The following is a 13,439-nucleotide window of genomic DNA, read 5'->3' as shown; positions in this document are numbered from 1 at the left end:
ATTTGACCTTATAGTTCAATAGCAGCAAGAAACAGTGTTGTGTACTGGTGATCTGCACTGCTCCTTTTTGTTGGGGGCTGTAAAGGAAGACGATTCATACAGAACAGACTGAACCGCAGCTTCCAGGAGGTGGCAACAAAGGATCAGAACAATGCACATTAACATAAATGGACATCATTTTTTCCTTATGAGTATTTTGCACATTTGAAACCCTTTTGGTTTGTAGTTTGCCTGCAGTATAAATATGTTGGATGATTTTTCAAATCAAAGTTGATACTTATTTAGAAAGTGTGCTTTCTGGTTTAATTTTGCACATGAATGGTTTCTTGCCCAGAGAATAAGTGTTGAAACTAAAAGCAAGAGGCCCTTTACAAATACAACTCTTTCAAAAGTGGACTGGACTTTTAAACACAAGATCTTTCACATGTTCTTTCTTTGTCATTAACAAACAATTCAGAATAAAACAATAGCCTCTCAATGACGATCAGGAAAGGGGAAAAGCGCACTTCACAGGGCCCTAGGGCACTGTGTGAATTCATTACAGTGACACACAGGTTTCCTGAATACAAATGTGGAGTCACTAATATTAAAACGTAAGAATCTAATACTCAAGATGAACACATTTTGAGCCTAATATGAAGTTGGGCTCTACCAATTTGCTATTGTCACGTGACTGTGCTGTAGTTCCTTTAAAGCTCCTTTATAACTTTAACTTCTTACTTATAGATACTACATTTATCCTTTAACATGATTTAAATTGGTGTAAATGTGTGGAGATTATCTTGCTGCAACAAAACGGTTAAGTACCACAGACGTTTGTTTGCCACAGAGCTTAATCTGCAAAAATCTGAAATCCAATGTAAAAATCCTGCTGGATTGTTTGTCATTGCAATAATAATTTGAGTGCTGGATGAAAACAAGCATTCATCATTACTTTTCGTTAAAATTTGAAAATCAAGCAATGGATGCAAACTTTTATATTTTATAAAATGGGTTTCCATCTTATCCATCAGATCAGAATCAGAAATACTTTATTCATCCCAAACTGGGATAATATTTTTTTATTGCAGCAGCCAAATACAAAAAGAAGCCAAACAAATAACAAATAATTAGAAATAAAAACTAAAATAAAACCAAAAATAAATAAAAATGACTAATATACAAATGTACAAATAAGGCAATGAAATGGAATATTAAATCAGTATAATGGAAATGTACAATGTTAAGTGTGAACACACACTCCCAATACAATGGTGAGAATGAATGGGTCCTAAAACCCTTAAGTTTACATTTCAGCACTTTCTGTTCCCTGGTCTCAACTTCAGTAGGTTTTTTGAATTGGTTTCTGAAATACCTGATACCTGAAACAACCTTATTGGTCATTGTGAGCAGAAATGTTTAAGTTATATTGTATGAAATAAAGCCGCTTATGAAGGTCTGAAGCTTCGATGGGTCATTAAAGCTCACACAATCTAACAAGACTCCTCAACGTCACCATATATCCAAGAATAAAGCATTTATTTATCTTTTTATCTATTGTCCCTCCTGATTCTTATTAGTGGGAATGTTAAATCCCAGCATTAACTAAAGCGGGAATTTTACAAATCAAAAAATATAATATACATGAGCAGTTTTATAATAAATTAACATTAGTAATTTGTTGTTAGTAATGGTTATATGACCCATTGTCAATATAAAAAACAATGAACTCGACTATATTAGTCATGTCTCATCATACCCACAGTCACAATAATCACAAGTCACTTACTGACATCAGCCCAACTATCAGTCCATGAGTACAATAACTTCCATTTTCTGCCCATTCTAACACTTTGTCACAGCTGATGTTTCTCAGAGCAGACACAATAAGGCGATTGTGCGACGGCCAATGTGTTCTCTGCCTACAGAGCATTATGGCACCGATCAACTGGCAGCAAATATTGAAAGACAACAACAGACCAACATAGTGGCACTGAATGAAAAGTGGCCACTGTGAGAGAAGACAAAGCGGGCATTTCATACAGAGTCACTGATCTGGAGCCTTCTCAGCCATAGTATGGATGTGTGTGTGTGTGTGTGTGTGTGTGTGTGTGTGTGTGTGTGTGTGTGTGTGTGTGTGTGTGTGTGTGTGTGTGTGTGTGTGTGTGTGTGTGTGTGTGTGTGTGTGTGTGTGTGTGTGTGTGTGTGCCTGTTTGAGTGTGTTTGTGAATACCAAGTTGGCCATACTGGATGTGGCGTCAATGAAGCCCACCAGTGGTCCATCTCCCACACTGTCTGACCCACATTCATTGACTCAGAGTTTATGCAGTTGTATGACAATGAAGGGCCAGGCCTTATCAGCAGTTACAGTATAAGCATGACAAAAATGAGTCATGCAGAAAATACATGAATGTTTAAACAAGAATATGATGATCAAGGCAAAAGATACATGGTTAGTAACTGGACAGTGATGATACAATGAACTATTGAAAATATAATGGTATTACTTTAAACATGAATGCAAAAATATGTTCTCTATATTTTAATCTCTCTTAAAATATATTGTTAATTAGTCTGCTTTCAAAGGCAATTTCATATCCTTTATTTTATTGATTATTTTGATGATCTTATTTTGTTGTATTGTACTTTTCTTAGAATTGCTCCTTTGCTGAATGTGGTTTGACTTTTAATATCTTTTTAAAAGTACTACTTTACAAAACATGCAGTAGTGTTATGCAGTAGTGCCATACAAAATAGAAAAATATTGTTGTTAGAAAAGTTGGATTTATATGAAAAACATACCTTAATATTGATTATATCTTTAATGATGACTTTCTTACCTCTTTCAAACGAATAAATAACAAATGGATAAAGAAAAGATACTCATTAGCAATTATTGGATTATTGTGGTCTCGTGATAGCTCCAGTACTTCTACTTTACATGACACCATGTTTTAAATTGTATGTTATGATGAGATGGATCTATATAGAGTATATGTTTGCACATATGTGTGCTTTTGACTGGGCCTGTTTTTATGGGAGTGTTTAGTGTGACCTCTCCTGTATCTTTCCTTTTTCGTGTCAGCACCTAAAGTTAAAAGCATCCAACTGCTGTCGTTTCCTGCTATTGTTCGGCACATTCAAGATCACATAGTGTATGAGGAAGCTGTCATTACTGCACACACAGCAAAAAAGTAGATGCAGTGATTTACACCAACAGCACACAATGGGCAAGGCTGAGAGTTGGATTACCAAACGTATAATCCCTCTCGCAACAACTGTGATTTTCTCCATCTAAAAAAAGTTTTGCATTGCCTTAATGATTCTAAATGAAAGAGCTAAGTTTGAGGGTAGAGCCACAAAGGGATTACTGCTAACACCTTCTTCTGCGTGTCAGAAGATATACTTTTGTCATGCTGAACAAAAGCAATCTTGTATATGTCATATGAAACTCAGATGGTGTTATTTAGAAACAGATAGTCACTTTCTCTAACTGCTAATATGGGTGAAATGGCCCAAGCATGTGCTGCCGGCACAGGAATGAGCTTATGAATTGAGAAACATTCCATGCTGATTTTGAAACACTAAAAAAAGAGCGTTTTCTATTTTGTTATAAACGGATGCATTCTCGGCCTCATGCCCTGAAGCTAAATGAGGAACTGCTCTCTGAGAGGATGTTATTGGCAATGATAAAGAAGAATTCAGATTCTTTACTTTGTACTTGTACAATACTAACTATTATAAAAAAAAGTAATAATACAATTTTACTATACCTAGGTTAGGTAAATGCCCTGCATTCAAGATGTGGCCTATTCAGGTTTTTAAAATCAAATCTGTAGCAAACAGAATGGCTCATTAGAAACCAGCAATCAGCATATTAACTGAAATAATCATTATATGCAGCCATAATACAGACAACCAAAAAATGGGCATCTGTATGGTAATAATATATTGTTTGTAAAGTATAAGACTTCCTAGTATTAGAATGTTATACCACAAAATGGAAATATTAACAATATCTCAGATTTGTATTTTACTGTATTGTACTTCAGAAATAAGAATCAGGTTAATTGCCAAGTAGGTTAACACAGAGGAGGAATCTGAGTTGGTGTTATGGTGCATACATATACATTAAAAAAGATTAATATAATAACATAAAACACATTGCAATATTTACATTGAAATATAGGTGTAATTAAATACAAATTGGAATTAAATATTGAGTTCAGTCAGTGTGAATAGGTCACTTTTTCTACTGGTTATTAGTTGGTTGTTATTTACTAAATAATAACAGTCTGAAAGTAAACATTCCTGCAGTTTCTCATTTTGTTGAGTTATAGTGAGGTGAGTCCTGCTGAACTTTTGGACCCAGTTCCTTTTCTTTTCAGTAAGGCAGAGCCTGGGCCACCTACGGGTCTGTTTGGAAAAAGTGGGTGGCGTTGTTGTATGTAGGCATGGAGAGGCTCGATTCTACTCGTCTGCTCCCGTTTCTAATGTGATGACAGCTGAATCTACCGACACAGAGCCGGGACCAGCGTGTCACTTTCCCGTGTCAACATGATTGCTTGACCTTTACGCTGAAAGAAAGCATTTATTTACGGGAATAATAACTCCTGAGCTGCGGGAAGTGTAGCCGCGCTGAAAGTTGAGTCGAGGGGAAAAGCAGCTCCGCCGACACATCAGCAGGCTGAAGAAGTTGGATATCTTGTCAGACTGGCCATTTACCACATTTTCCACAGGACGATCAGACACTTTAAAGGTAAGAAAACCACCAAAAAACGTACTTTTGCTACTTTACAGGAATAGAAAAACTGGATAAACGGCCATCATGGGGTGTATGACTGAGTATTAACACTTTTACAACTGCAAACATATAATTAGAAACCATCCGTGCGTCATTACCCTGCATTTTCCTTCTATTTGACTTATTTGTTTTGTACAGTGATAGTGAGGGGCTGACTGTAGTTTGTGCGTACTTTGAGCAGGATTTATCCTCCCTGCAGGCAGCCTCAGTGTGAATACAGAGCTGTTAGGATAATGACGTGAGCTGAATGACTGATGGCTGAGAACACAAGTGTTGCAGACCAAATAATCCCCCCGCTGTCTGTCTGTCACCTGTGGTCACTGCTGTCAGTTGTTCCACCATGTGATAGACCCAAACACACACACACACACACACACACACACACACACACACACACACACACACACACACACACACACACACACACACACACTGAGGGAATATTCTGGTCACAGACTATTATTTATTATTTATAGAACTCACTGATTTGATTTATTATATCATCTATTCTATTGTAATCCATTTGATCATGATCTGTTATAATCTATTATTTTCTCTATTAATATGTTCTGTTCTATTATGTATTTGTTCTGGCTCAATCTATTCTATTCATTATAATCTGCTCTATTATATACATGTCTGAATTAATGTATTAACTTGTATGATGTTCTGTTCTGATCTAATGTATTCTATTCTAGCACGCTCTATTATAAAATGTTCTGCTCTGTTCTATCTTGTTATATCCAATTATATTCTGCTCTTTTCTCTATACTTTTTTTAGTTATCAGTCAATTCATCATTTTTTGATGTTCATTTAGAAGTGGTGCTTGATTGTTCTTGGAGATTAAAGCTACTAAACGGCTAGTTGACATAATCGTATGATGTTAGTCATCTAAGAATTTTCAGGACAGCCCTATTACAATCAATGAGAGGTGTGTTCCATGGCTTAAAGTATATAACGACAAAAGGGATGTCCGTTTTTCTTTTCATTTGGGAAATTAATTGGTTGTAAAAAACGAATATCTAGTTGATACAAACATTGCACCAAATGTATTTTATACACAGAGAAACATCCCATACCTTATGGTGTATAGTCTGAAGACTGAAGGATTCTGTAGCTCTGTTATGTATTCGACTCTCAGCTATTGGAGCAGAGAGTGTAGAGCTGATTATTTTATGATCAGATGCACCTTTCAGAAGCCAATTTCAAAGCCTAGTGTTTGTTAAGCAGAGTAGTCACACACAACAAGTGTACAACCTGTAGGTACAACCTGCATGTCTGTGTATCATCATCCTTCATGTTTGTTATCATGTTCTGTTTCACGTGTGTATGTTCAGAAACTACTGTCACCGACAGTCTCCAATTACAAAATGTGATATGTTACAAAGTTACACTTGTTTCTAAACCATACACAATTCATCCTAAAACACAACCCTGTCCCACTGCAGTAAGGGTATGATAAATTTCACTTTAGCAACAACAGTTTAGCTTCTGCTCTTCTGCTGCAGTGTTAGGGTTAGTGTTGGGAGTTGCAGTGCTTTGGGACTGGCACGCTCCACAAAGGCATTTCTATTTTTCTTCGCCTGCAGGGGTCTAACCACCATTTTTTATGCAAAAATAAGAATCTGTAACTTGTCCTGTCATGTGTACCAGGACTGTACTTGACAGTGTATTTAACCTATTCCGTCTTCTGAGTCATACTTTATGTGGCAAACCACCTGAATATACTTAACCACTGTAAGCCTTAAAGAGAGAAACTTTTTCTCTTTTGGTGTCCTGCTCCTGTGTGTAGTGCCTTGTCAGGATTTTGGATACACATAAACATCCTACACCCTGAATTATTGAACACTTGCATCAGGGTCCAATATCACTCCCTGGTTACAAAGAAACCTGAGATGTTGTGTGTCAGTTTGCATGTGTTCAAGGAAAAATGTCATGGTACATTTTGTAAAAGCAACATAGATTATCTCTGTGATGTGATTATAAATCCCGCCAATGAAAGGCAGTCCAGGTCCAAGAACAACACAATAGCATTAATGCAAATAAATAAATAAAAGAGATAAACAGGATAATAGTTTTAGAAATGACGTAACACTCTCAGAACATTTCATTCATTGCTGGCAGCACAAGTTTAGTTACCTTGACGGTGACAGGTAAAATAATATCCTTCAATAACACTGAACATTTAGCATAGTAATGCCTGGACATTAAATGTTGGCTCTAACCATATTCAAGTTAATCAAATGGTGCAGGGTGTTATGAGTAATGGAGGCGAGTTTTTGATGTTTGCCATTTTGTTTTGAAGGATCTGATTTTCTTTTCATAGGGTTGGGGTTAGGGGTTAGTGTGGTTTCTTAAGATTGGACATAAAGCCCTGAAGACAGAGAGACAATTGCTCACAAAAAGAGGGACTAACTAGAAAAACACCTCTCAGAGTCTCAGTGTCCTTTCCAGCAGTGTTTTCGTGCTCTTTTGCTGAATTCGTGTGAAGCTGGTATTACAGTCCTCTGCGTAGATTATTCCAGGCCAGTCCCAGTGAGCTGTCCGAATTGTTGATTCTCAAAACTCATCGAAGCTGACTTTGAGTTTTCCATTTTGGCGGACTCTCGTCAATGCCCTCAATTCACCCTTAATTGTTGTAATGTTTGGAAAGCAGATGTTAGAATTAAGTGTTTATGGATTTCCCCAAAAGAAGCAAACTTAAGTTCACCCTCCGTTACAATTGTGTGCATGTTGTGATTCAAAGGGAGATATCTGTTATGTAACCGGTCACATGCAAACTATTAGGACTCAGGCATGTCTTAAGGAGGCGGCGTATCCCTGGGCAGCCCTGGGTTTCTCTCAGGGAAACCCTCCTCTGTCCAAACACATCATGGTATCCGTGACAACGCAGTCTCAGCCCTGTGAGCTCAGACATCTGAGCTGTCCTCCTTGCTGTGGAAATGTTTATGCAAAAGAGAGGTCCACCCAGTGTGTGTCGGAGTGTGTCATGAGAGCCATTAATATTAAACACGTGCATCCGTGAGGAAGGAATAGGGAAACAAATATGTGAGGGAAAGGAGTTAAAGAAAGGAAGAAAAGGGGTCCAAAAAAATAAGCACATTCCTCTGACGCTTGCCAAGCTGCAGAGATGCAAAGTGAGGGAAAACTTTAAGCTATGGATGAGCCAAAAAAAGAGTAATTCTACTCGTTGTCCAAAGACCCACCCAGGGTTTTCCCCTACATTCATGTTTCAGCAGCAACCCATCTTGCAGTGGCCTGTCTCCTGTTAGGAAAGTTACAGACTGTGAGGAAAATATTTAACTAGTATAACTAAGTCAGTAGGCGGAATAGACATTCTGTTATTTGTAACCATAGTTTTGATCCAAACAAGAATCAAACAAGACAGGATGAATATTAAGGTACAGAGTGCAAGATGAGTTGAAACCCATGACTCAGCTCATGGGTGGATAGGGGTTGTTGTATAGTAGTATTGTATATGGACAACCACCCCAGAGTGCCATATGTTTCTTATATGTGATCAAGATACAACATGTTGATTTTGTTTGTGTAAGGGCTGTTGGTAGGGGGGTTTTGTTGTCTTTGGACAGCCAGGCTAGTTGTCTGTAGCCCTTATGCTCAGCTAAGCTAAGCTAACCAGCCGCTGCCACTAGATTTACAACACTCTGATTTAGCCTAACCTTAAACAGTACTGTTTTTCCCCCCAAAATGTCAGTTTATTGCCTTAAATGAAGTTGATCAAACTGCATTATTAAAATATCTGAAGATTGTGAAAGGTATGATACAAAATTTGAGCAAAATAAGTAGAACAAAACGGATCCCCATTAAATGGTAACTTTATTGAGCTCAGAGCTATGAGAATGAAGTATGGAAATGACAGTGTACTTTTTGATATAGCTGCAGGCAGGATTATTGTCTGCAAACTGACATGTCATCCTAACCACAGTCAGCATATAGTTTGTGCTTTTTTAAATAAAAGGAACCATTTCTTCCTGTCTAGTTATATAAATTGCTGGTGGCCTTCTGACAAAATAGACTTTGTTTGTATTGAAATGCAGGGCTAGCATGTTAGTGTACAGCAGTGGTCTCCAATCCCTGACCTTCACCTTGGTGAGAGGCAAGATCTACCTATTTAAGCGTTGAAAGAAAAAGAAAGCCCAGATTGTACTTCCAACTGTATTTGAATTACGTGAAATGCTTTGGTCCAACGTTCAAATTTATGCAACAAAAACACTGTAACTAGCATATCAAACCGGCCATAGCTACACATCAACTTCAATTCTAACACATCAACTTCAATTCTAACACATTCTAAATTATTCAATTTCATTTCAACACAAAAAGAAAAGGAATGTGGAATTGTGGAATTTTCCACATATGACAGTATTTTTTTATGGTAGACAAGCAGATCATATCAAGTGTTACGCTTATCCACTGAAGCTGTAATGCTAACAAAATTCTCAATGCAATTAGGCCAAGTACAGCTTCATGTCCAACACAAAAAATGAAGGTGTGGCCTATTTCCTTTTGTATGAGGTTATTACTTTGTTCATAGAAGGCACACTCACACAAAACACACTAGCAGTGAGCAGATCACATGCAGTGTTATGCTTATCCACTCAAGCTTCATGCAAGTTACATAAAATCTGCATTTTAGAATATATATATAAATAAAATGTATTATTATTATTATTAAAATAGAACTGTAATTTTGTTTTAACAAAATTCTCAGTCAGTGTAAATAAGCTCAGGCAGTTATGTACCATCTTATGCATCATCACTTTTCACATTGCCATCAGATGTCAAAACTGGCATGTTACTCACCCAGGTTAGTGAGATGGCTGTGACTGAATACTGTCTGTGAGTGCTTTAGTTGGCTCATAGCTACTGACAGCTAGTCTGAGACAGTCTGTGAGGTGTTTGTCAGTGAGGCGGCTCCTGTACTTTGATTTAATTATTTTCATCTGTGAAAACGCCATTTCACAGAGGTAAGTGGAGCCAAAGTGGGCACTCACTCTTAGTGCACATGAGGTGATGAGTGGAAACTTCTCCCTGCTGACAATTCCCCAAAAGGTACTGTCCCGTGTTCTTACTTTCAGCTCAATGTCATTTTGCAAATCAACCATCTCCATGTCAACCCCACTAGGCAGAGCAAATACCTGCTGAAATTTGGCTGCTACCTGTTCCACATCAATGGTCAGGAATGGGTTTAAGACGAATGCAGCAACATCTTCCATGACGTCTAATTCACTAAAACGCCGACTGAACTCTGCTGCCACTGTGTCCAGGTGAACACAGTACTGCTCAGGGTGGAAAGCGTCCTTGTCAGCGATGGCCTGTGACATTTTCTCCAGGTTGGGAAAGTGTGTCAGCCTCCCGTTTTTCAGCTGTGTGTTCCAAACACCGAGCTTGACCTTGAACGCATTCACTGCGCTTATCATGTGGGGCAGGTGTCGGTCTTTTCCCTGGAGCTCGTTGTTCAGTGCGTTCAGTTTTGCCGTCAGGTCTGTCAGAAACCCCAGATCCAGCAGCACTGATCATCTGACAGCTCCTCATGCTCCTCGTTCCTTGTCTCCAGAGAAGTCTTTATCTCGGGCAGCAAATCAACAAATCGCTGCAGCACTTTGCCGCGACTCAACCACCGGACATCAGCGTGGAGGAGTAGGTCTCCGTACGCGGAATCGAGCTCATCCAATAAGGCCTTGAATAAGCGGTGTTGAAGCGCTTTTGCTCTAATCGAGTTGATCAGTTTGACCACCAGAGTCATAACTTGAGAAAAGTTCCCGACCTTCCCCACCAAGGCCTGCTGGTGAATGACACAGTGGTAATTCACGAAGTCAGGAAAATCATGGTCATTACGGCACAGCGCAATAAATCCAGCGCGCACACAGCGCATCGATGGGGCTCCATCAGTGGTAATTGCCACCAGTTTGTGAATCGGGATGTCTTTATCGCGGACGTATTTTTTAAACGCGTTGTAAATATCCTCACCTCTCGTTCTCTCCTTTAAGTGCAAAAGACTGAGGAGATCCTCTTTTGTTGTAGAGTCCGGGAACGCCATCCTGACAAATACAACAAGCTGAGCTGTGTCCATTACATCCAGGGATTCATCAAACTGTAGTGAAAAATATTCACAGTGTGACAAATCTTTTAACACTTGTCGATCCACGTCCCCTGACATTTCCTCGACCCTCCTCGCCACTGTATTGGGGCCAAGCTGGACACTGCGGAGCGCGGTTTTGATGTCGTCTTTGAAGCCGTTGAAAACCGTCTCTGCAGTGATGGCCATTGCCTCCTTGAATAAATCGCCATCTGTAAAAAGCTTCTTGTGTTTAGCCAAAAGGTGACTAATACGAAATGAAGCTTCAGTCGCAGCCTTATTCCCCGAGTTGTATGTAAACCAATCACATACATTTTAAATAGAAGAATCTTGTTTGTTTCACAGCTTTGATTATTTAAACCATGTACATATGTATAAAGTAATTACATTTAATATATTTCAGAATTGACAGAATTATACAGATCATATATAATTTCACCTTTAAGTAATTACATTTAATATATTTTAGAATTGACCGGAATTATACAGAGTCTAATTAATTTTAATGCATATATTTTAAAAATATGAGTATATAAATAAAATCAAATAGATTTATATGCTTAAAAATCAACTCTACCATGATTTCTGTGAGTGTACTGTATGTCTGCAACGATCACTTTGTGTGTTTACTGTTTGCATGTTTGAGTTAAACAATACAGCTTTGCCAAATATTTCGACAGAGTTTGGCATCTTTAGGTATTTGACTCGGCTCGCCAGATGTGTTCTTTTCATCCAGCTGGCTGAGGCCACGTAGTGCTGCCTCATCTGGTAGAAATGCACTTTAAAGTCAGACTGCTCTCTTCACTGTCCTGCCTCTTTTTCCTTTGTTTAGAGGAATAACATTAGAGCACATTGTGGTTCCATACCATTACTTTTAGGGCTTTATGAGCAAGATTGTCTTTAGAAAAAAGATTCAGAGATGAGATGAAATGATATGCAAAATATGGGAGTTTTGGATGGCTGGCATCCAACAAAGAAAGACCCATGGGCTTGCATTTGAACCTAGAAAATGACATGGTATAAGGATTAGAACTAGAACAATAAGTAAATTAATAAAATAGCCTCTTCAGAGAAAATCCATTTGCATCTATTTCAAAAACACTATTCAGTTTAAGTTAAGTATTTTATGAAGCAAAAATGACTTACATTTCATGGTTTTAGCTTTTTAGTTCTAGGATGTGGTTCTTACGTAACCATGAGTTATATATGAGACGTTTTAGACATTTTATACAGCATAATATATAATCAAAACTGAAAATGATGCCCTTGTGTGGATTAGACCACCAAGCCAACAGAACACCCTAAACTAAATAATTTATTGTAAGTGTGGTATTCTTTTCAACAAAGGATTTTCCAGTCATAGAGCATAACGTTTTATGTTGGTTCAATTAGGAAATGTATTTATAACTGATGTGGCTCACCACACTTTGTTTGCGAAGAAGGGAAAAAAACGATCTTAATTGGTTGTAACATTTTACTACAGGAGGTCTGTGAGCCACAAGCAGATGGTTAGAAAACCACATGACTTATGTTGACAACTGTCAGCCTCACAGACCCTTCTCATTTTCCCCTTGTGGTCCCCCAATCACATGTGCTGAAAGACTAGACGGTCAAAAGAAAAGCAACAGATGTCCACAGTTTTTAATATCCAGAAGCGTCCACTGGCCGGTCACCTGTTCTGGTTGTTTCGAGGTGAATGTGTTTCGGTGGACTCAGCATTCTGGATGGGAGGACTACAGCGCTGCACAGTAAACAATCCTTATCAAAAGACATCAGCTGTCATCCAGTGCACTCCAGAGGCTTCTGCCAGCCTGTGTGTGTGTGTTTGTTTGTGTGTGTGTGTGTGTGTGTGCCAGTCTGCCACTCCAGTGTATCTGAATAGGATGAATGGCACACGGGTCCTGGCAGGCAGACAGATAATGAGGCAGCAGCTTCATTGTTGGCATCAGATGACCCAGTAGAATAAAAGGTACAGGCAGTCAGCAGATCCCACTTCCTCTACTCTGAACCAGTTAGGACAATACAGTTATGATTATATACAGTATGTAGTGTTTGAATGATTTGATAAAGTATCCAATCACATTTTTTTCTTACTGATCTGGATTGACATTTGCAGTATCTTAGATGAATTGAAATACAGATTTGTCATATTCTTAACCAATTAATATTGTCTTCAGTTAAGGCCAACTTTCGCGGAGTTGATGTAATTGAAGAAAAGTCTGTGTATGTACCCCAGGTTTGTGTATGCTTAAATAAAACATACTAATAAACAGAGAGCAACCAGATTGCAACCAGCATTTCTTTGTGGTTGTTTCACCAAGTCGCAGTATTAACGTGAATTAAAAACAGCTGAACAAGCTCTGCCCGGAGGTTCTCAATATATCCTGACAAATCAACAAGTGTCACGTTCTACAGCTTTTAATCATCATGTCAGCTACAACGGAAATTATGGATCTTGTGATTGAAAATTGCACTGTTTGACCCCGGCCGTGACGCAACTGCACTGTACGCCGGCGACCCGGGTTCGATTCCCTACCCGTGGTCCTTTCCGGATC

General features: G+C 38.5%; 1 protein-coding gene across 1 annotated transcript in view; it reads left to right on the top strand.

The window, feature by feature from the left end:
• Positions 1-4,459: 4,459 nt before the first annotated feature.
• The window catches only part of dnmbp (dynamin binding protein), a 46,142-nt gene continuing 37,162 nt past the window's right edge, over positions 4,460-13,439 (top strand). The window contains 1 exon segment of the mRNA XM_063893238.1: positions 4,460-4,738. The gene's annotated coding sequence lies outside the window, so the exon portion shown is untranslated.

The sequence above is a fragment of the Eleginops maclovinus genome, chromosome 10 (assembly GCF_036324505.1).
Source record: "Eleginops maclovinus isolate JMC-PN-2008 ecotype Puerto Natales chromosome 10, JC_Emac_rtc_rv5, whole genome shotgun sequence".
Lineage (NCBI taxonomy): Eukaryota > Metazoa > Chordata > Actinopteri > Perciformes > Eleginopidae > Eleginops > Eleginops maclovinus.
The sequence above is the reverse complement of the archived record's forward strand: the minus strand, read 5'-3'. Positions and strand labels throughout refer to the sequence as shown.